General features: G+C 42.2%; 1 protein-coding gene across 1 annotated transcript in view; it reads right to left on the reverse strand.

The window, feature by feature from the left end:
* Window positions 1-12,563, reverse strand: part of LOC149122899 (uncharacterized) — a 54,248-nt gene extending 41,685 nt beyond the window's left edge. Inside the window, exon 1 of the mRNA XM_089312506.1 lies at window positions 12,111-12,563. The gene's annotated coding sequence lies outside the window, so the exon portion shown is untranslated. The remainder of the gene's footprint in view (window positions 1-12,110) is intronic.
* Between the last annotated feature and the right edge of the window lie 7,858 nt (window positions 12,564-20,421).

The raw sequence follows: 20,421 nt of genomic DNA on the forward strand, positions 1-20,421 counted from the left end.
ATCCTCCATGAACTGCTTCTTACAAAACATTTCTCCAATTATCCAGGAGAAATACATCAACTCTGAAGAGGCTACTTTTTTTTTTTTTCCATAGAGCCCAACACCTGTCTTGGGAATCACCTGTGATGCCAGGTAGATGGATAAGAAAGCCAATTGGAATCATCTACTAGAAGACAAGATACTTTACCCAAATCACTATATTTTACTCTACAGAAAAATGTAAACTGAATCACGAAGAACTCCAGTGGATCAATCCCCTGGTTTAAGCAAAGGGCATACTTGCATTACTCCAGATATGCAGGCCTCTCTTTCTGTTGTACTCTCATGTGGACTATCTGCATAGGGACACAGAATGAGGGGGAGGCTGCAGCAGTAAAAATGGTCAATGTTTCAATTACAAAACTGATTTTTAATTATCTCAAATTCAGTCATAAAAATTCTGCTCAAAGCAAGACACACATAAAGCCAAGCTCATCCCTTTCTCAACAAAAATTTAATGCAATGAGAATTACAAAATCTTAAAGAAAGAAATAGAAGAGGATACCAAGAAATGGAAAAATCTTCCATGCTCATGGATTGGAAGAATCAATATCATCAAAATGTCCATTCTCCCAAAAGCAATTTATAGATTCAATGCAATCCCAATCAAAATACCAAAGACATTCTTCTCAGATCTGGAAAAAATGATGCTGAAATTCATATGGAAATGCAGAAGACCTCAAATAGCTAAAGCAATTTTGTACAACAAAAACAAAGCCAGAGGCATCACAATACCAGATTTCAAAGCATACTACAGGGCAGTTGTAATCAAAACAGCATGGTACTGGTACAGAAACAGATGGATAGACCAATGGAACAGAATAGAAACACCAGAAATCAACCCAAACATCTACAGCCAACTTATATTTGATCAAGGATCTAAAACCAATTCCTGGAGCAAGGACAGTCTATTCAATAAATGGTGCTGGGAAAACTGGATTTCCACGTGCAGAATCATGAAGCAAGACCCCTACCTTTCACCTTACACAAAAATTCACTCAACATGGATTAAAGACTTAAATCTACGTCCTGACACCATCAAATTATTAGAGAACATTGGAGAAACCCTGCAAGATATTTGCACCGGCAAAGACTTCCTGGAAAAGACCCCGGAGACACAGGCAGTCAAAGCCAAAATCAACTATTGGGATTGCATCAAATTGAGAAGTTTCTGTACTGCAAAAGAAACAGTCAGGAAAGTGAAGAGGCAACCGACAGAATGGGAAAAGATATTTGCAAACTATGCAACTGATAAAGGGTTGATAACCAGAATCTACAAAGAGATCAAGAAACTCCACAACATCAAAACAAACATCCCACTTAAAAGATGGGCCAAGGACCTCAATAGACATTTTTCAAAAGAGGAAATCCAAATGGCCAACAAACAGATGAAAAAATGTTCAAGATCACTAGCCATCAGGGAAATGCAAATCAAAACCACAATGAGGTTTCACCTCACCCCGGTTAGAATGGCTCACATTCAGAAATCTACCAACAACAGATGCTGGCGAGGATGTGGGGAAAAAGGGACACTAACCCACTGTTGGTGGGAATGCAAACTGGTAAAGCCACTATGGAAATCAGTCTGGAGATTCCTCAGAAACCTGAATATAACCCTACCATACAACCCAGCCATCCCAGTCCTTGGAATTTACCCAAAGGAAATTAAATTGGCAAACAAACAAGCGGTCTGCATATTAATGTTTATTGCAGCTCAATTCACAATAACTAAGACCTGGAACCAACCTAAATGCCCATCAATGGTAGACTGGATAAAGAAATTATGGGACATGTTCTCTATAGAATACTATACAGCAGTCAAAAACAATGAAATCTGATCATTTGCAACAAAATGGAGGAATCTGGAAAACATCGTGCTGAGTGAAATAAGCCAGTCCCAAAGGGACAAATACCATAGGTTCTCCCTGATTGGTGACAACTAACCGAGCACCAAAAAGGAAACCTGTTGAAGTGAAATGGACACTACAAGAAATGGTGACTTGATCAGCCTTTGCCCTGACTGTTGATGTACAATTTAATACTTTATCCCTTTAAGTATTTTTGGTTGTTCTACTTAATACTATTGGTTGAATTCTGTAATTAATATACAGTTATTCTTGAGTGTTGAAACTTAACTGAAAAGTGATCCCTGTTAAATGTAAGAGTGGGAATAAGAGAGGGAAGAGATGTACAATTTGGGACATGCTCAATTGGACTTGCCCCAAATGGTAGAGTTAGAAATATACCAGGGGATTCCAATTCAATCCAATCAAGGTGGCATATACCAATGCCATATCACTAGTCCAAGTGATCAATTGCTGTCCACAAGTGATCACACTGATAGGACTATGAGTCAAAGGGATAACATAAACAAGACTAGTGTCTGAAAATAGTAACCGATAGAATAAAAAAAAAAGAGAGAATGATTCCACATGAGAAGCAGGATACACAGCAGACTCATAGAATGGCAGATGTCCTAAACAGCACTCTGGCCTCAGAATCAGCCCTTAAGGCATTCAGATCTGGCTAAAAAGCCCATGACAGCTGACACTCTGGCCAAAAAAAAAAAAAAAAAAAAGAGGACCTAAACAAAAGATCTCTGAGAGTGAGATCCCAATGGAAAGAACAGGTCTTCAAAGAAGTAGCTACCTTTCTCTGAAGGGAGGAGAGAACTTCCACTTTGACTACGACCTTGTCTAAATATGATCAGAGTTGGCAAACTCAAAATGCTTCCATAGCCTTGTAAACTCATGACAAGAGCCTAGGGTGATTACTGACACCATAAACAAGAGTGTCAATTTGTTAAGTCAATAACAGGAGTCACTGTGCACTTACTCCTCATGTAGGATCTCTGTCTTTAATGTGCTGTACATTGTGATTTAATGCTATAACTAGTACTTAAACCATATTTTTCACTTTGTGTTTCTGTGTGGGTGCCAACTGTTGAAATCTTTACTTCATATTTACTAAATTGATCTTCTGTATATAAAGATAATTGACAATGAATCTTGATGTGAATGGAAGGGGAGAGGGGGCAGGAGAGGGTTAGGGTTGTAGTTGGGAGGGAAGTTATGGGGGGAAGCCATGTAATCCATAAGCTGTACTTTGGAAATTTATATTCATTAAATAAATGTTAAAAGAAAATTAATGTTAACTGCATATTTAGGAGTGTACTATTGCATTTAATTACAGTGCTTCTCTATATCTTTTTTTTAAGATTTTATTTATTTATTTGAGAGGTTGAATTATAGACAGTGAGAGGAAGAGACAGAGATAAAGGTCTTCTGTCTGCTGGTTCACTCCCCAAATGGCTATAACAGATTGAGCTGCACTGATCTGAAGCCAAGAGCTTCTTTTCTGTTCCCCACTTGGGTACAAGGGCCTAAGCACTTGAGCCATCTTCTACTGTTTTCCCAGGCTATAGCTGAGAGCCAATACAGAAGAGGAGCAGCTGAGGCTAGAACTGCTGCCCATATAGGTACCAGCCCCTCTACATCTTATAAGCACATCTTATCTGTAAGAAAAAAACTGAAAAGTGAGTCAAGTATATCACAAATTATGTTAGAAATTATCTCTAATTTAAATAAAAAAAGGAAAACCCTAAAGTAGAAAAGGTTAATTTTGGCAATCTGCACAAATGACCTGTGTCCTATTACTTTATCCTTTGGAATACTTTTCAAGATTTCTTCTGGCCTTCCCATCTTCCCTTGTTCCTCATACCATTTCATTATCACTGCCTCTCTGTCCCTGCAACTCTCTCCCTTTGGAAACAGTCTTGCAGACTGTCAATCATTATTTCAAAATGCTTTGTAGGGAGTGCCTGAATGGCCTTCTAATATCCCATAAATATATATTTCCATAAAACAGACAATAGAGGTGCTGGTACTGTGTCCTAGCAGGAAAAGCTGCTGCCTGCATTGCTGACATCCCTTATGGGTGCTGCTTTGAGTCTTGGCTGCTCCATTTCTGATCCAGCTCTCTTCTACTGGGGAAGCAGTAGAAGATGACCCAAGTCCTTGGGCCCCTGTACACATGTGGGATAACTGGAAGAGGCTCCCAGCTCTTGACTCCAGTTTGGGGTAGCTCCAGCCACTGCAGCCATCTGGGGAGTAAACCAGAAGATGGAAGACCTTTCTTCCTCTCTATCTGCTTCTGCATCTCTCTAACTCAAATAAAATAAAATAAAATAAATATTTAAAAAAAGATGGTATAGCATAGTGGGAAAGCTGTTGCCTGTGATGCTGGTATTCTATATTGTGCATGAGTTCATGTCCCACCTGCTCTATTTCTTTCTTTTTCTTTTTTTTTGACAGGCAGAGTAGACAGTGAGAGAGAGACAGAGAGAAAGGTCTTCCTTTTCAGTTGGTTCACCCCCCAATGGCCACTGCAGCCGGTGCACCACACTGATCCGAATTCAGGAGCCAAGTGCTTCTCCTGGTCTCCCATACAGGTGCAGGACCTAAGGACTTGGGCCATCCTCCACTGCATTCCCAGGCCACAGCAGCTCTACTTCTGATCCAGCTCCTTCATCTGCCTAGGAAAGCTGCAAAGAATGGTGCTTGTGCTCCTACTCCCACATGGGAAATGTGGAAGAAGATACTGGCTCCTGACTTTAATCCAGTTCCAACCCCAGCTGCTGTGGCCATTATGGGTGTAAAACAGTGAATAAATGATTTACATCTCTCTCACTCTTTGTAACTCTGCCTTTCAAATAAATATTGGCTGGCACCGTGGCTCAATAGGCTAATCCTCTGCCTGTGGTGCTGGCACCCCAGGTTCTAGTCCCGGTTGGGGCACCAGATTCTGTCCCGGTTGCTCCTCTTCCAGTCCAGCTCTCTGCTGTGGCCCAGGAGTGCAGTGGAGGATGGCCCAAGTCCTTGGGCCCTGCACCTGCATGGGAGACCAGAAGAAACACCTGGCTCCTGGCTTTGGATTAGCGCAGTGCGCCAGCTGCAGCAGCCATTGTGGGGTGAACCAACGGAAAAAGGAAGACCTTTCTCTCCATCTCTGTCTCTCACTGTCCACTCTGCCTGTCAAAAAATAAATAAATAAATATTTTTAATTTTTTAAAAAATTTAACAAATGGCCCTAAATATTCTGACTCATCTTGACATGTAACAGGAGACAAGAAAGTTGCTGCTGACTTTATGTAGTGCCTCCTCAATCTGTTCTATAAGCAAAAAGTATTTATTTCTTTTGCTATCCAAGCACTCAAATCTAAAAGAAATAATACTACCCAATGCAACTCTGTTCAAGGCTGCTCCTGCACTGAAGAAAAGTAAAGGAGCAAGGGGCCCAAACCCTGTGTGGCCAGCTGGCAGTCCCCTCCTCACTCTGCATCTGAGTTTCTAGTTAGAGATGGAGACAAAGGCAACTCCAGATACTGCAGTGGTACACAGCCTCAATCACAGACATGCCTTGTGTGTGTGCAACAGAAGGAGAGCACAGAGCACTATGTAAGGGAGGAATACAATGAACAAAAAAGGAAAGGATGTGAATGGACATAGCAAAGAATTTCCCCACTCTGCTGATCATGATCTCAAGGATGTCCAGGCCAGAATTCCATTTCACTTTGGAAAGCCCACTCCATAAAGCTTTCTCCACGTAGGTGTATTCTTCTGTGAGGAATCTGTCTTCTTGTGAGAGAGGGCACCACCACAGACTGAAAACCAGTCAAAAAGCAGAGTGATGGCTTTAATTCTCAGAGGTGAATGGACAACCACATCTATGAATTCTGCATTAAAAAATAAGCTTCCTTCTGCTCTAGGAATCTGATGTAGGTTTGGGCTAAAATGAGAAACAGAGACCAGTTGGGTCTGTTAGGTAAGAAAGGAAGCCTGATTTCCAGTTGTTACTTTGTAGCATGTTAGTTTTGAGAGGATTTCATTTTCCACTTCTACTTGAAGAACTGGAAAGGTAGAATCAGTGCCAGCCTAACACACAGCAGCTTTAGCCACTGATGACATCACAGCCTGCTACCCAAAAGTGGCAGCCAAAATAAACTCAACAAATGAGAACCAAAATAAAACAGAAGAGTCTACCATAATACCAACATTTGTTCAGCAGATATTACCCAGATCTTGACACATGATCATCAGAAGGATAAAGGGTGGGGCTGGCCTTGTGGCACAGTGGATTAAGCCACCACCAAATAAAATGCTGGAATCCAATATGTGTGTCCACCCTTTAAAAAAGATTGATTTATTTGAAAGTCAGAGTTTTGGGGGCTGGTGCAGTGGCACAGCTGGTTGAGGCCATGGGCTGCATCCCATATGGTCCCTGGTTCAGGTCTTGGCTGCTCCACTTCTGATCCAGCTGCCTGCTAATGTGCTTTGGAAAGTGGTACAGTATGGCCCAAGTCCTTGGTCCCCTATATCCACGTGGGAGATCCAGAAGAAGCTACTGGCTCCTGGCTTCAGATCAGCTCAGATCTGGCCACTGTGGCCATTTGGAAAGTGAACCAGCAGACTGAAGACCTTTCTATCTGTCTCTATCTCTATCAGTAACTCTGTCAAATAAATAAAATAAATCTTAAAAAAAAGTCAGAGTTATAGAGAGGAGGGAGAGTCAGATGGGATGCCATTGTGGATTAGCAGGTAAAGCTGCTGCCTACAATGCTGGTATCCCATATAGGCACCAGTTCATGTCCTGGCTGCTCCAGTTCTGATCCAGCTCTCTTCTAATGGCCCTGGAAAAGTAGAAGATGGCCCAATACCTGGGTCCTTGCCACCCAAGTGCGAGACCTGAATGAAGCTCTTGGTGCCTGGCTTGGGCCTGGCCCAGTCTTGGCCATTGCAGCCATCTAGGGAGTAGACCAGCAGATGGAAAATCTCTTTCTCATTCTCTCCCTTTCTCTATCTTTGCCTTGCAAATAAATAAATGCCAAGAAAGAGAGAGATCTGCCATCTGAGATGGCTGCCATGGCCAGGGCTGAACCACACAGAAACCAGGAGCCAGGCACTTCATCTGGGTCTCCCACATGGGTTACAATGGCCCAAACACTTGAGTCATCCTCTGCTGCTTTTCTCAGGCCATCAGCAGGGAGCTAGGTTTGAAGTGGAGCAACTGGGACATGAACTACTGTCCATGTGGGAAGTGGCATTGCAGATGGTGGCTTTCCCCATTGTGCCACAATGCCAGCCCCATGAGTGCCAGTTTGATTCACAGCTGTTCCACTTCTGATCCAGCTCCCTGCTAACACAACTGGGGAAGCAGAAAAAGATGGCACAAGTACTTGGGTCCTTGCACCAACATGGGACACTTGGTTGGACTTCCAGGCTGGGCCAGCATTATTCATTGCAGTCTCTTGAGTGAACCAGCAGATGCAAGATCCCCATCCTTCTGTCTGCCTCTTTCTCTGTAACTCTGCTTTAAGATAAAAATTTTTAAATCTTAATAAAATAAAGAGAAAGGGTGAAAGAGTAGCCACAGTAAAGTAACAGAGCAAAGCTACAGTTGTGCTGTCCCTCAGCAGCCTCTGCCTTAAGTGGGAAGTCTCTGGTTTGTAGACACTGACATAAAAGACACATTCACAACACATTTCAAAGCAAGAGATGAGAGGTTTACAAGGCATATTGATTTTATGATGACTTTAATTCAATAGGTACACTGGGTTTAGATATATGCCTTTTGTGCAGCCAAGTTAACACAGGGTCTAATTCAAAGAGATGTACTGAGGAAGATGTGCTGCCAGGGGAGAGAGCTGCAATGTCCCATTGCTCTTGTAGTATCATAAAGGGAAGGAAAAGGGCTACTCATGTCCATGGTTATAAGGAGGACAGAAGCACAAACATTTCAGAAGGTGGGAGCAAATTTCAAATATAGTTATTTTAAGAAAATAAAAGGAAGTAAATTTCAGAATATAATGTGGGGTAGAAACACACCATCAGCTCATCAGTTCTCATAGGGATCCAGGAAAACTGCCCTGCCTACCCACAGACCAAATGTTTTAAAACACATTTTCTGATTAAATTCAGAAGATTACAGGACTCAGTACTGTGGGTGTTCAAATGCCAAATTAAGTTTTAGTTTCCACTATGGGCGCATGTAGCCCAATCACTCAGAACATGAGAAACACTTTTCCATAAGAAGGAACGTGAAATAGTCAGTCACACAGAATAACTGTGCTTAGTACTCAAAAGTGAACCCCAGGATAAGCACCCAGAAAACCTGTTAGGTCTTGGGGCCAGCACAGTGGTGTAGCATGTAAAAATTTATTTATTTATTTAAAAGGCAGAGTTACAGAGAGGCAGAGGCACAGATAGTGGTCTTCCATGCACTGATTCACTCTGAAAATGGCTGCAATAGCCAGAGCTGTATTTATCTGAAGCCAGGAGCCAGAAGCTTCTGTCAGGTCTCCCACATGGGTGCAGAACCCAAGAACTTGGGCCATCTTCCACTGCTTTCCCAGGCCACGGCAGAAAGCTGGATCTCAAACAAGCACCCATATGGGATGGCAGCACTGTAGGTGGCAGCCTCACCTGCCATGCCACAGTGCCAGTCCTCAAAATAAACCTATTTTAAAAAGCATTTTAACTGAGGGATGGGAGAGAGTTTGCTAATCCAAAGCAAGGATAACATAACATAACTACTCCACAGAAGAAGCTCCTGGCTCCTGGCTTTGGATCGGCACAGCTCTGACCACTGTAGCGAATTGGGGAGTGAACCAGCAGATGGAAGACTTCTCTCTCTCTCTGCCTCTCCTTCTCTCTGTGTGTAACTCTGACTTGCAAGTAAAATAAATAAATATTTAAAAAAAAAACTACTAGTACTCATTAACTTCAAAAATATAGAAATTTAATGAAACTCAAAATATAACCAAAATCATCATCTACTACACATTATAATCTTTATTTTGAGAGTCATATTAGAAAAAAATTAACCCCTCTCCCATTGAAAAAATGCACATGGGACTGGTATAGTAACTTAAGCAGACCCTGGCAGTGCCAGCACCCCACATGGGCACTGGTTCAAGACCTGGCTGCTCCATTTCCAATATAGCTCCCTACTAATTCACCTGGGAAAGCAGAGGATGATGGCCCAAGTGTTTGGGCCTCTGAAATCAAGTGTGAGAACCAGAAGAAGCTCCTAGCTCCTGGATTCACCTGCCCAGCCCAAGTCATTGTGGCCATTTGAGGAGTGAACCAATGGATGGAAGACCTCTCTTTCAATCTCTCTGTAAATCTGCCTTTCAAGTAAATAAAATGAATCTAAAAGAAAATACACTGTATACAATGTAGTATTTTGGTTATTCCCTCATACAAAGAAAGCTCAGATAAACTGTAGATGAATCCTCCTGGCTTGATGCAATTCAGAAGGAGGATTGCTTCTGCCACCCTGTGGTAGACATCAATGAAAGTTATTAATGGGAAGATGAATGGGCCGGCGCCATGGCTCACTAGGCTAATCCTCTGCCTGTGGTGCCAGTACTCCAGGTTCTAGTCCCAGTAGGGGCACCAGTCCTGTCCCAGTTGCTCCTCTTCCAGTCCAGCTTTCTGCTGTGGCCCAGGAAGGCAGTGGAGGATGCCCAAGTGCTTGGGCCCTGCACCCGCATGGGAGACCAGGAGAAGCACCTGGCTCCTGGCTTTGGATCAGTGCAGCGTGCCAGCCGTAGCAGCCATTTGGGGGGTAAACCAATGGAAGGAAGACCTTTATGTCTGTCTCTGTCTCACACTGGCTAACTCTGCCTGTCAGGAAAAAAAAGAAAAAATGGGAAAATGAATGCACACCATCAGACTGCTTCCTCACATGGCACCTTTCCTTAAAGACATCACTGTTGCATTACCAGATTATGTCTCTCATGTGAAATATGTCTCTCCTAAAAATTTTAAAGAACTTGCCAGAAACTTATTGCAGAGCAGGGAATGATGTGCCAAGGACAGTGAGTTAGCCTGAGTAGTCCAGGAATCCTGTTCTTGGCTGTTTTCAAGTTCGTATTAATGTACACAACAACATAGTTGCTGAGAAAGTGTCTTACAGTTGTTTCCTGGGTGTGAAGCAGCTCTTTTCAGCACAAATGCCTAACTTCTTGTCCACTCACAAGCACTGTGATAGGGAATACATGCGAGAAAAGGTCAAAACACACTGGGTTTCAGAGGAAGATGTTACCCTAACAACCTCTATCCAGGATTCACTTTCTATTCTTACTTCCTAGGTAACCTTACTATGCTAAATGAGTTTCACATATTAGTAATCTGGTGACAACAGGACTCTAACAGAATTTATGAATCACTCAGTTAATCAAGTGATAACTTCATTATACTGAAAGTTAGTCTATAGCAATAGTTTTTAGGGCCACATCTCTCTTTTTAAAAGATGTTTTATTTATTTGAGAGGTAGAAATACAGATAACGAGACAGACAGAAAGGTCTTCCTTCTGCTGGTTCACTCCCCAATTGGCCAAAATGGCCAGAAGAACTGCACTGATCTAAAGCCAGGAGCCAGGAGCTTCTTCTGGGTCTCCCACATGGAGACCTCCCACATGCCTTCCCAGGCCATAGCAGAGAGACGGATCAGAGGAGGAGCAGCTGGGACTCAAACGGGTGCCCATATGGGATGCTGGCACCACAGGCAGAGGAGTAACATACTGAGTCACCATGCCAGCCCAAAGCCATATCTTCTACTATACTGTGTATAGTAAAAGTATACTATACTGTGTATAGTAAAAGTATAGTATACTATCTCTGTGGGGGGAGGGAAGCATATTTTCTCTTTTCTTCCTTACCCCTCTTCACATTAACAGCTTGTATAAAGGCTTCCATAGGCTACAGTCATGAAAATCTGTCACTAATATCCTCCCATGTTGAAAATGGCATGGAGTTAAACACAGAACTCAGAATAAGAAAAGTAATTTGAAGCTGGTGTTGTGGCTGAGCAGGTAAAACCATAAGGGTGCTGGTTCAAGACCTGGCTGCTCCACTTTCTGATCCAGTTCTCTGCTATGGCCTGGGAAAATAGTGGAAGATGGCCCAAATGCTTGGTCCCCTGCATCTGTGTGGGAGACTTGGAAGAAGTTCCTGGCTCCTGACTTCCATGCAGTTCTGGCCACTGTGACCATCTGGGGAGTGAACCAGCAGATGGGAGACCTCTCTGTGCCTTTGCCTCTCTGTAACTCTGCCTTTCAAATAAATTAATTAATTAAAAAGTAACTGACCCTCTTAATTAAAACCATATGGATTATAAGATACTCAGCTTGGTGGAGCATTGAGTGACTGTAAAGAAAGAGAAAAATTGATACTTTTCTGTATTTATGTTTTCATAGCTCTCCACTATGAAAATCCAGATTGAAGTAGCTCATTATTAACTCATACAGTAGACTTGCATTAATTTCAGTTCACTTCTCACTTTGCAAAGGGATTAGCAGCAGGTAATAAAAGTTGACATCCCTAATAACATGAGAAGAAAGAAGGGTTGAAGACAGAAATCAAAAAGCAGGAAAATAAATCAGCTACGTTTCCATGGCCTCAAGCTCCAGATTGAAAAAGTCTGTTAATTAAACACGGAGGAGTGATCAATCCACAAAGCTACTGCACAAGCTTCACGTGCTGCTGGGAAAGTCAGCCAAACACATAGCGCCCCAGCTGTCAGATGTGTCCGCGGGGTCCAGCATGGGGGCCAGGAGCCAGAGCCTACTCTGATCTTCCATCTCCACCTCTCCACTGCCTCAGGCTCTGGCTGAGGGCCACCGAGCCCCGCCCAGCTGGAACTACCAGGGGATATAGCCGGAGGCCAGCCACAAGGCATTCTCTGACCCACCCAAAGTGGGAACTGGGCTTATTTAAATATAGGGAATGGGACTCCTTCGGCGTGCTCTCAACTGCCCTGCTTGTGCCATTCCTTGTCCAGTGGACTTTAAGGAGAATTTGAGCGAGGCAGCCCATGGGACTGGCCGAGCATCGGGAGACTGGGAAGCGGCGGTGGGAGACACACCTGGGCCCCAGCCTTGACTCTGCCGGAGAAGCTCCCAGCATCACTGAGAAGCAAGTGATCGAGGTCTGGGAGCCGCCACCCACCATCGCACCCACCCCTCTCCCACACACACATCTGTGCCCCCTTCTGTTCTCCATACTTGCCGTGGAAAATCTTGGGAGCACGTCCCCTTCCTTCAGGACACCTGGAGAGCAAAGCGGAGAGTGTGGGACAGAAGTCGCTGGAACTTGGGACCCACAGTGGCAGATGCAGAGGCACAGAAGCAGCAGAGGGCAGGTCTGGGGTGTGTGCTCCCCAACTGCCTCCAATTGTACTTGCAGAGCAAGACTCCCCAGGGAATGTGAGAGAAGGAGCAGCGCAGCCTCTCAGGGCCCTCTCTGATCAGTAAATGAACTCCCTCTGTTCTCAACCCCAGGCCACATGGAAAGGAACGCGCATGCGCACATTCTCCCACATTCACACGCACAGGCGTTCAGAGCAGAAAAACATTAAGCACCGGGTGACTCTGGGAAATGGAGTCCAGGCCAGGGCATTCCTGGATAGACTTACTGAGCACTCCTAGGGCTTCACTGTGGGGTGGGTGGAGACAGGCTGGGAACCAGAGGGTGTTTGCTTTTGTTTACATCCCTCCTTCCCTTCCTTCCCACCCCAGATCTCAAGGATCAGCTGCTGTTCTTCCTTTCTTGAACAAAATCTTAAGAAGTGACAGCCACTGCTGCTGAGTCCCAAATCACGGTTCCCTTACACACGCTGTTTCCTCAGAAAAATCCCCTGCTGCTTTATTCCTGGATAGCTTCTCTCAAGTAACGAATGACAAGGATTTCAATGTAACTCTCAGTACAGGTGTACACGGCATAGTTTAACATCTAGATTTGAGAATACAATTTTTATTTGTGTCTTGTTGATGTTTATTTTTCTTTTCAAATTATTTTACACCACCCTCTAATTCACCAAGTACAAAAAAAAAAAAAAAAAAACAGGAGAACTGGATACTGGACTAACATTGCCAAGTATCCCCTAGGGGGCCAGATTAATAGAGTAAATGCCTTACTTTGTAACATTTATACCTTAGATTAATTCTGGAGACAGTATTATCAATTTACAAAGAGAAAGCTGAGGTGGAAAGAGTTTAGAATTGAATTTGCTCATGGAAATATGGTCAAAAAGTCTAGGTTAAAGGCCAACCAAAGTGAAATATAGACATTTGGATCTGGCTGAAGAACCCATGAGAGTATTTTAGGCATGGAAAGCTGACACTCTGAAAAAAAAAAAAAAAAACCCTAAATGAAAGATCTCTTCGAGTGAGATCCCAGTGGAAAGAACAGGTCATCAAAGAAGTAGCTACCTTTCTCTGAAGGGAGGAGAAAACTTTCACTTTGACTACGACCTTGTCTAAATAAGATCAGAGTTGGTGAACTCAAAAGGCTTTCATAGCCTTGGCAACTCATGACAAGATCCTAGGGTGATTACTGACACCATAGACAAGAGTGTCAAATTGTTAAGTCAATAACAGGAGTCACTGTGCACTTACTCCTCATGTAGGATCTCTGTCCTTAATGTGTTGTCCAATGTGAATTAACACTATAACAAGTACTCAAGCAGTATTTTTCACTTTGTGTTTCAGTGTGGGTACAAACTGTTGAAATCTTTACTTCATATATACTAAATTGATCTTCTGTATATAAAGATAATTGAAAATGAATCTTGATGTGAATGGAAGGGGAGAGGGAGCAGGAGAGGGGAGGGTTGCAGGTGGGAGGGAAGTTATGGGGGGAAAGCCATTGTAATCCATAAACTGTACTTTGGAAATTTATATTTATTAAATAAAAGTTAAAAGAAAAAGAAATCTTTCGGGACCAGCACTCTGGCATAGTGAGCTAATCCTCTGCCTTCAGCATGGACATTCTATATGAGTGCTGGTTCAAGTCCCTGCTGCTCCAGTTCCAATCCAGCTTTCTGCTCTAGCCTGGGAAAGCAGTAGAAGATGGCCCAAATGCCTGGGACCCTGCATCCACGTTGGAGTCCCAGAACTTCCTGGCTCCTGGCTTTGGATCAGCTTAACTATGGCCATTGCAGCCATTTGGGGAGTGAACCAGTGCATGGAAGACTTCTTTCTCTGTGCCTCTCATGTAACTCCACCTTTCAAATAAAAAAATAAATTTTTAAAAAAGGAAATACTTCTTTTATCTTGGGGCTCAGTTTCTAAAACCCCAGATTTCTCATATTTAAAATGAAAAATGAGGGAGAGGAAGAGTATCTCCAATGCTAATCTTCACTGTAGAGAAACACATAGGATTATAACTTATCTAAAAAAAAAAGAAAGGAGATTCAAAGTTGCCATTGCTGTATGGTTATTTTTCTCATATTTAATATCAAGATAGCATATAAATATTATGCATTCTTAGGTATATGTGTGGTGTTTGATTTTTAAGATTTTAAGTAGAAATCTAAATGGAAGCAGGATGACATGGAGTCCTGTTTGTGATTACTTCTGTCAGTTATAATTCATGGGATTAGAATTGCTGGATTAGGAATGCTTAAATGTATCCATTCATTTCACACTAATGTTTACTATATCAGGCAATATTATTTGTGTAGACTGCTTTTTCTTGCCAGATTGAAAATTCAGGAGGGCAAGAAACATGTTTGCTTTGACATTGAAACTCAGCATCTTGATAGAGTCATTATTTTAGTTGAATGAATAAATGAGGATATAAAAATTAAACAAATACAATTTCTGTTCCACAAGAACTACCTAGTTGAAGAGATAATGAAATAGATATCTATTTGATAGCTGCCACAATTAGATGAATGTATAATTTGTTGCTCAGAGACAACTTTGATAATAAAAGAGACATATTAATAATGACACAGGGTTGAAATGTATAAACAGAAACCATCCAAGGCCAAGTAGGTTAAATGTTCACCCTAGCTTTGTAAGGCATTCCATTCACTATTTAGTAAGCATTTACTGAGCATTCTTTTGTGTGGTGTGTTGAAAGAACTACCAGCCACATGATTTTCCTAGATATTGGAGGAAGAGTACTTGAGCAATCAGAAAAAGCTGGGATGAACTAAGGGGCTTTTGACACAAAGGTAAGAAAAACAAAAAGCAGAGAGGTCAATTAAAAAGTATATCAGAGAGAGCGGCAAGATGGCAGAATAGGAAGGAAGCACACTGATAGTCTGGGGAGAGACAGTTTAATAAAAGTGGAGATACTACAGGTTCAAGGAAGAGTAGGGGAATAAACAGCAGAAGAAACTCTTCTGGAACTAGTGATTCAAAGTGGACCTGCATGGAGAGCGTGGGAGCCCACAGTTCAGGACACCAGCAGCAGACTCAACACACCAGTGCTGGAACGCGAGGTGAGCTGGACCTCAATAGCCTGAGACACCAGCAGGCAAGCAGAAAGAGGAGACTAGAGGGAATGACCCCATGGGGAAAAGTTCACCAGGCTAACTAGAGGAGAGAGAGAGAGAGAGAAAAAAAAAAGTGACCGATACAGACACGAGTTTCTCTCTCTTGTCTCACCTCTCAAAGGTGAGCAAGACAAAGAGCAGGCACCATCTTGGAGATACGTCATAATCAGGGTGACCTCAGGTCTGCACAAGCCCTGAGCCTAGCAGAAAAACCTGACTTGGGGTTGGGGGTGGTGAATTAACAGGAGATTAGGACCTAGAGAATTTGTGGTGCTACTGAACTGAGACTGTGAAAAAAGACGGCAGGGAAGAGAACTCACGGAATTCACATGAGTACTCTCCAGAGACGCTACAATTCTGTAACTTTGGCAACCCAGTGGGAGACTGAAGGAGAATTTGAGCCCACACTGAGGGCAGGACAGATTCCCTGTGTGGTCCTTGGGAAAGAGCTTCCGATCTCTGGCTCCTGTGAGTATATCATTTGTCTGCTAACTACCTCCAATTCTGTTCAGCTGTGCAGAATTACTTCCTTTTTGAATCAAAAAAAAAAAAAAAGAAAGAGAGAGAGAGAGAGATCTACCACACCTAACCTGGGAGTGTCACCTTTGGCACACCATTAACCCTGAGGAACCAAACAGAGCTCTCAGGCCACACCAATCTCAAGCCTCTAAGGCTGCATCAAAAACAGTCCACTTAATCTAGAGTCATAGTATAACAAGAAAAAGAACCACAGTGAAGAAACCAAAGAATATCTCCAATATGCCCAACAACAAACGCAAAAACCGAGGCAATAAGAACAAGGAAGACACTATGATGCCCCCAAAGGAAAAAGACACCCCAATTCAAGATTATGAAGATGATGAGATAGAAGAAATGTAAGAAGCGGATCTCAAAAAATTGTTAAGAACATTATGAAGTTCTCAAAAACAAATTCTTGAACTATAGAAATCCTTAATGGACAAGATAGAAAATCTCTCTCGTGAAAATGAAATATTAAGGAGGAATCAAAATGAAATGAAACAACTAGTAGAACATGAAACTATGATAGTGATGAGAAATCATAATGAAATGAAGAATTCAATAGATCAAATGACAAACACGTTAGAGAGCCTTAAAAACAAAATGGGTGAAGCAGAAGAGAGAATATTGGACTTGGAAGACAGAGAACAGGAAAGGATACAGTCAAACCAAAGAAAAGAAGAGGAAATTAGAAATCTAAAAAATATTGTGGGAAATCTTCAGGATACTATTAAAAAACCCAACATTCGGGTTCTAGGAGTTCCTGAAGGCATGGAGAGGGAGAAAGAATTAGAATGCCTTTTCAGTGAGATATTAGCAGAAAGTTTCCCAGGTTTGGAGAAGGACAGAGACATCCTAATACAGGAAGCCCATAGAACCCCTAGTAAACATGACCAAAAGAGATCCTCACCACGACACGTTGTAATTAAACTCACCACAGTGAAACAGAAAGAAAAGATCCTAAAATGTGCAAGAGAGAAACGTCAGATTACTCTCAGAGGATCTCCAATTAGACTCACAGCTGAATTCTCATCAGAAACCCTACAAGCTAGAAGGGAATGGCAAGACATAGCCCAGGTGCTAAGAGAGAAAAACTGCCAGCCCAGAATATTATATCCTGCTAAGCTATCATTTGTGAATGAAGGTGAAATAAAGACCTTTCATGGCAAACAGAAATTGACAGACTTTGTTGCCACTCGTCCAGCCCTGCAAAAGATGCTTAAAGATGGGTTGCACACAGAAACACGGTCATCAACATGAAAGAAGGTAAAGGAAGGAAACCTCACAGCAAAAGATCATAGGGAATTCAAAGCATATATTAGACCATATTTTTGGCAAATGGCAGGGCAAATTTACCACTTATCATTAGTCACATTGAAAGTTAATGGCCTGAACTGTCCAGTTAAAAGACACCGATTGGCTGATTGGGTTAAGGAACAAAACCCATCTATTTGCTGCTTACAAGAAACACATCTTTCCAACAAAGATGCATGCAGACTGAAAGTGAAAGGCTGGAAAAAGATATACCATGCCAACAGAAATGAAAAAAGAGCGGGTGTAGCCATCTTAATGTCGGACAACATAAACTCTAACACAAAAACAGTTAAGATAGACAAAGAGGGGCACTATATGATTAAGGGATCAATTCAACAGGAAGATATAACAATTATCAATGTATATGCACCTAATTACAGGGCACTGGTTTATTTAAAAGATTTGTTAAGGGACTTAAAGGGAGACTTAGACCCCAGTACAATAGTACTGGTGGACTTCAATACTCCACTCTCAGAAATAGACAGATCAACAGGACAGAAGATCAACAAGGAGATAGTAGATTTAAGTGACACTATTGCCCAAATGGATCTAACAGATATCTACAGAACTTTTCATCCTACATATTAAGCAGTACATGGAACCTTCTCTAGGATTGACCACATACTAGGCCATAAAGCAAGTCTCAGCAAATTCAAAAGAATTAGAATCATACCATGCAGCTTCTCAGACCATAGTGGAATGAAGTTGGAAATTAGCAACTCAGGAATCCCTAGAGCATACGCAAACACATGGAGACTGAACAACATGCTCCTGAATGAAAAATGGGTCATAGAAGAAATTAAAAGAGAAATCAAAAATTTTCTGGAAGTAAATGAGGATAACAGCACAACATACCAAAACATGGGACGCAGCAAAAGCAGTGTTAAGAGGAAAGTTTATATCAATAGGTGCCTACCTCAAGAAATTGGAAAGGCACCAACTAGATGAGCTTTCAATTCACCTCAAGGATCTAGAAAACCTGCAGCAAACCAGACCCAAATCTAGTAGGAGAAGAGAAGTAGTTAAAATCAGAGAAGAAATCAACAGGATTGAATCAAAAAAAAATTACAAAAATCAGCCAAATGAGGAGCTGGTTTTGTGAAAAAAAAAAATAAACAAAATTGACACCCCATTGGCACAACTAACTAAAAACAGAAGAGAAAAGACCCAAATCAATAAAATCAGAGATGAAAAAGGAAACGTAACAACAGACACCATAGAAATAAAAATAATCGTCAGAAATTACTACAAGGACTTGTATGCCAGCAAACAGGGAAACCTATCAGAAATGGATAGATTCCTGGACACATGCAACCTACCTAAATTGAATCAGGAAGACATAGAAAATCTATGATTCAAAAGGGAAGTAATTCTGCACAGCTGAACAGAATTGGATGTAGTTAGCAGGCAAATGATATACCCACAGGAGCCAGAGATCAGAACCTCTTTCCCAAGGACCACACAGGGAATCTGTCCTGCCCTCAGTGTGGGCTCAAATTCTCCTTCAGTCTCCCACTGGGTTGCCAAGGTTACAGAATTGTAGCATCTCTGGAGAGTACTCATGTGAATTCCGTGAGTTCTCTTCCCCGCTGTCTTTTTTCACAGTCTCAGTTCAGTAGCACCACACATTCACTAGGTCCTAATCTCCTGTTAATTCACCACCACCCCCAGAGTCAGGTTTTTCTGCTAGGCTCAGGGCTGGTGCAGACCTGAGGTCACCCTGATTATGACGTATCTACAAGATGGTGCCTGCTCTTTGTCTTGCTTGCCTTTGAGAGGTGAACCGAGAGAGAGAAACTCGTGTCTGTATCGGTCATTTTTTTTTCTCTCTCTCTCTCTCTCCTCTAGTTAGCCTGGTGAACTTTTCCCCATGGGGTCATTCCCTCTAGTCTCCTCTTTCTGCTTGCCTGCTGGTGTCTCAGGCTATTGAGGTCCAGCTCACCTCGCGTTCCAGCACTGGTGTGTTGAGTCTGCTGCTGGTGTCCTGAACTGTGGGCTCCCACGCTCTCCATGCAGGTCCACTTTGAATCACTAGTTCCAGAAGAGTTTCTTCTGCTGTTTCTTCCCCTACTCTTCCTTGAACCTGTAGTATCTCCACTTTTATTAAACTGTCTCTCCCCAGACTATCAGTGTGCTTCCTTCCTATTCCGCCATCTTGCTGCTCTCTCAAGAGTTGCAATGTTAAGTTCTTTGTCAAGTTGAAGCTAGGATGAATGACTGTTTCCTGGTCTTCCACATGGGTGGCAGGGCCCAAGGACTTGGGCCATGTTCTGAAGCCTTCCCAGGTGCATTCTCATTGTGCTTGATCAAAAGCAGAGAAGCTGGGACTTGAAGCAGCACCACAGCACTCTGATGTGGAATGCTGGTGTGGCAGGCAGTGGTGAAACTTGCTGCACCACAGCATTCATATATGCTGTGCTATATACAAATTTTTATTCCTTTTTGGAATGTGTGAACTTTTGTTAAAAATTATTCTAATATTATGCCAGTATCCTATTTCCTATCAAATTTTCATCCAGTACCTTTGATATTCATTATTTTTAATCATCAATGCTGCATGAAATGCTGGTGTTTTAATTCCCAATATTGTTTCTTCATTTATATTTTGAACTAGCATCAAAGCTAAGGGCTCACTCTTCTGTCCTCGTTAGTGTGTCATTATGTTTTATATCATTATGAGTTCACAGATTCTTATCTTGTTAAAGGCATTATACTCTGAAATTATGTGTTCTGATGCTCAAGTTATTCCAGATCCTAGTGGAATCCTCTTCAACACACCAAATTAGGGCCCCAATATCTACAGTTGGTGTAAGTACCATCCTAGGAGAAAAGATTCACTAGTACTTATCTCCCTTCCCTGAATTACATTTCCCTTAAAGGTGCCATTTCTTTCATCAAATCTTGTTACTATTAATGAAGATTTACCATTCAGCTGTACTCCTCTATGTTTTCTCTGGAGATGTTCTTTAGTACTAAGGCCACTTTACAAACCAAAATCTCATCAAGTCACACTCCTCTTTCAACTGTGTGGATAGTTTCCTTTGAAACAGGGACCATAGGACTTACTATGGTCTTCAGAAAGACAATGCTATGTATGGGTTGTACCCTATTAGGTCTTGCCTACCAGCTGTCTGCTCGCTATTCTCTTCTTACATGCTAGGACTCGGAAGGCTCTCAGTTGTATCACAGACTTTACAAATT

This window comes from Oryctolagus cuniculus, chromosome 13 (assembly GCF_051225735.1).
Source record: "Oryctolagus cuniculus isolate XC-2025 breed Fujian yellow rabbit chromosome 13, ASM5122573v1, whole genome shotgun sequence".
NCBI lineage: Eukaryota > Metazoa > Chordata > Mammalia > Lagomorpha > Leporidae > Oryctolagus > Oryctolagus cuniculus.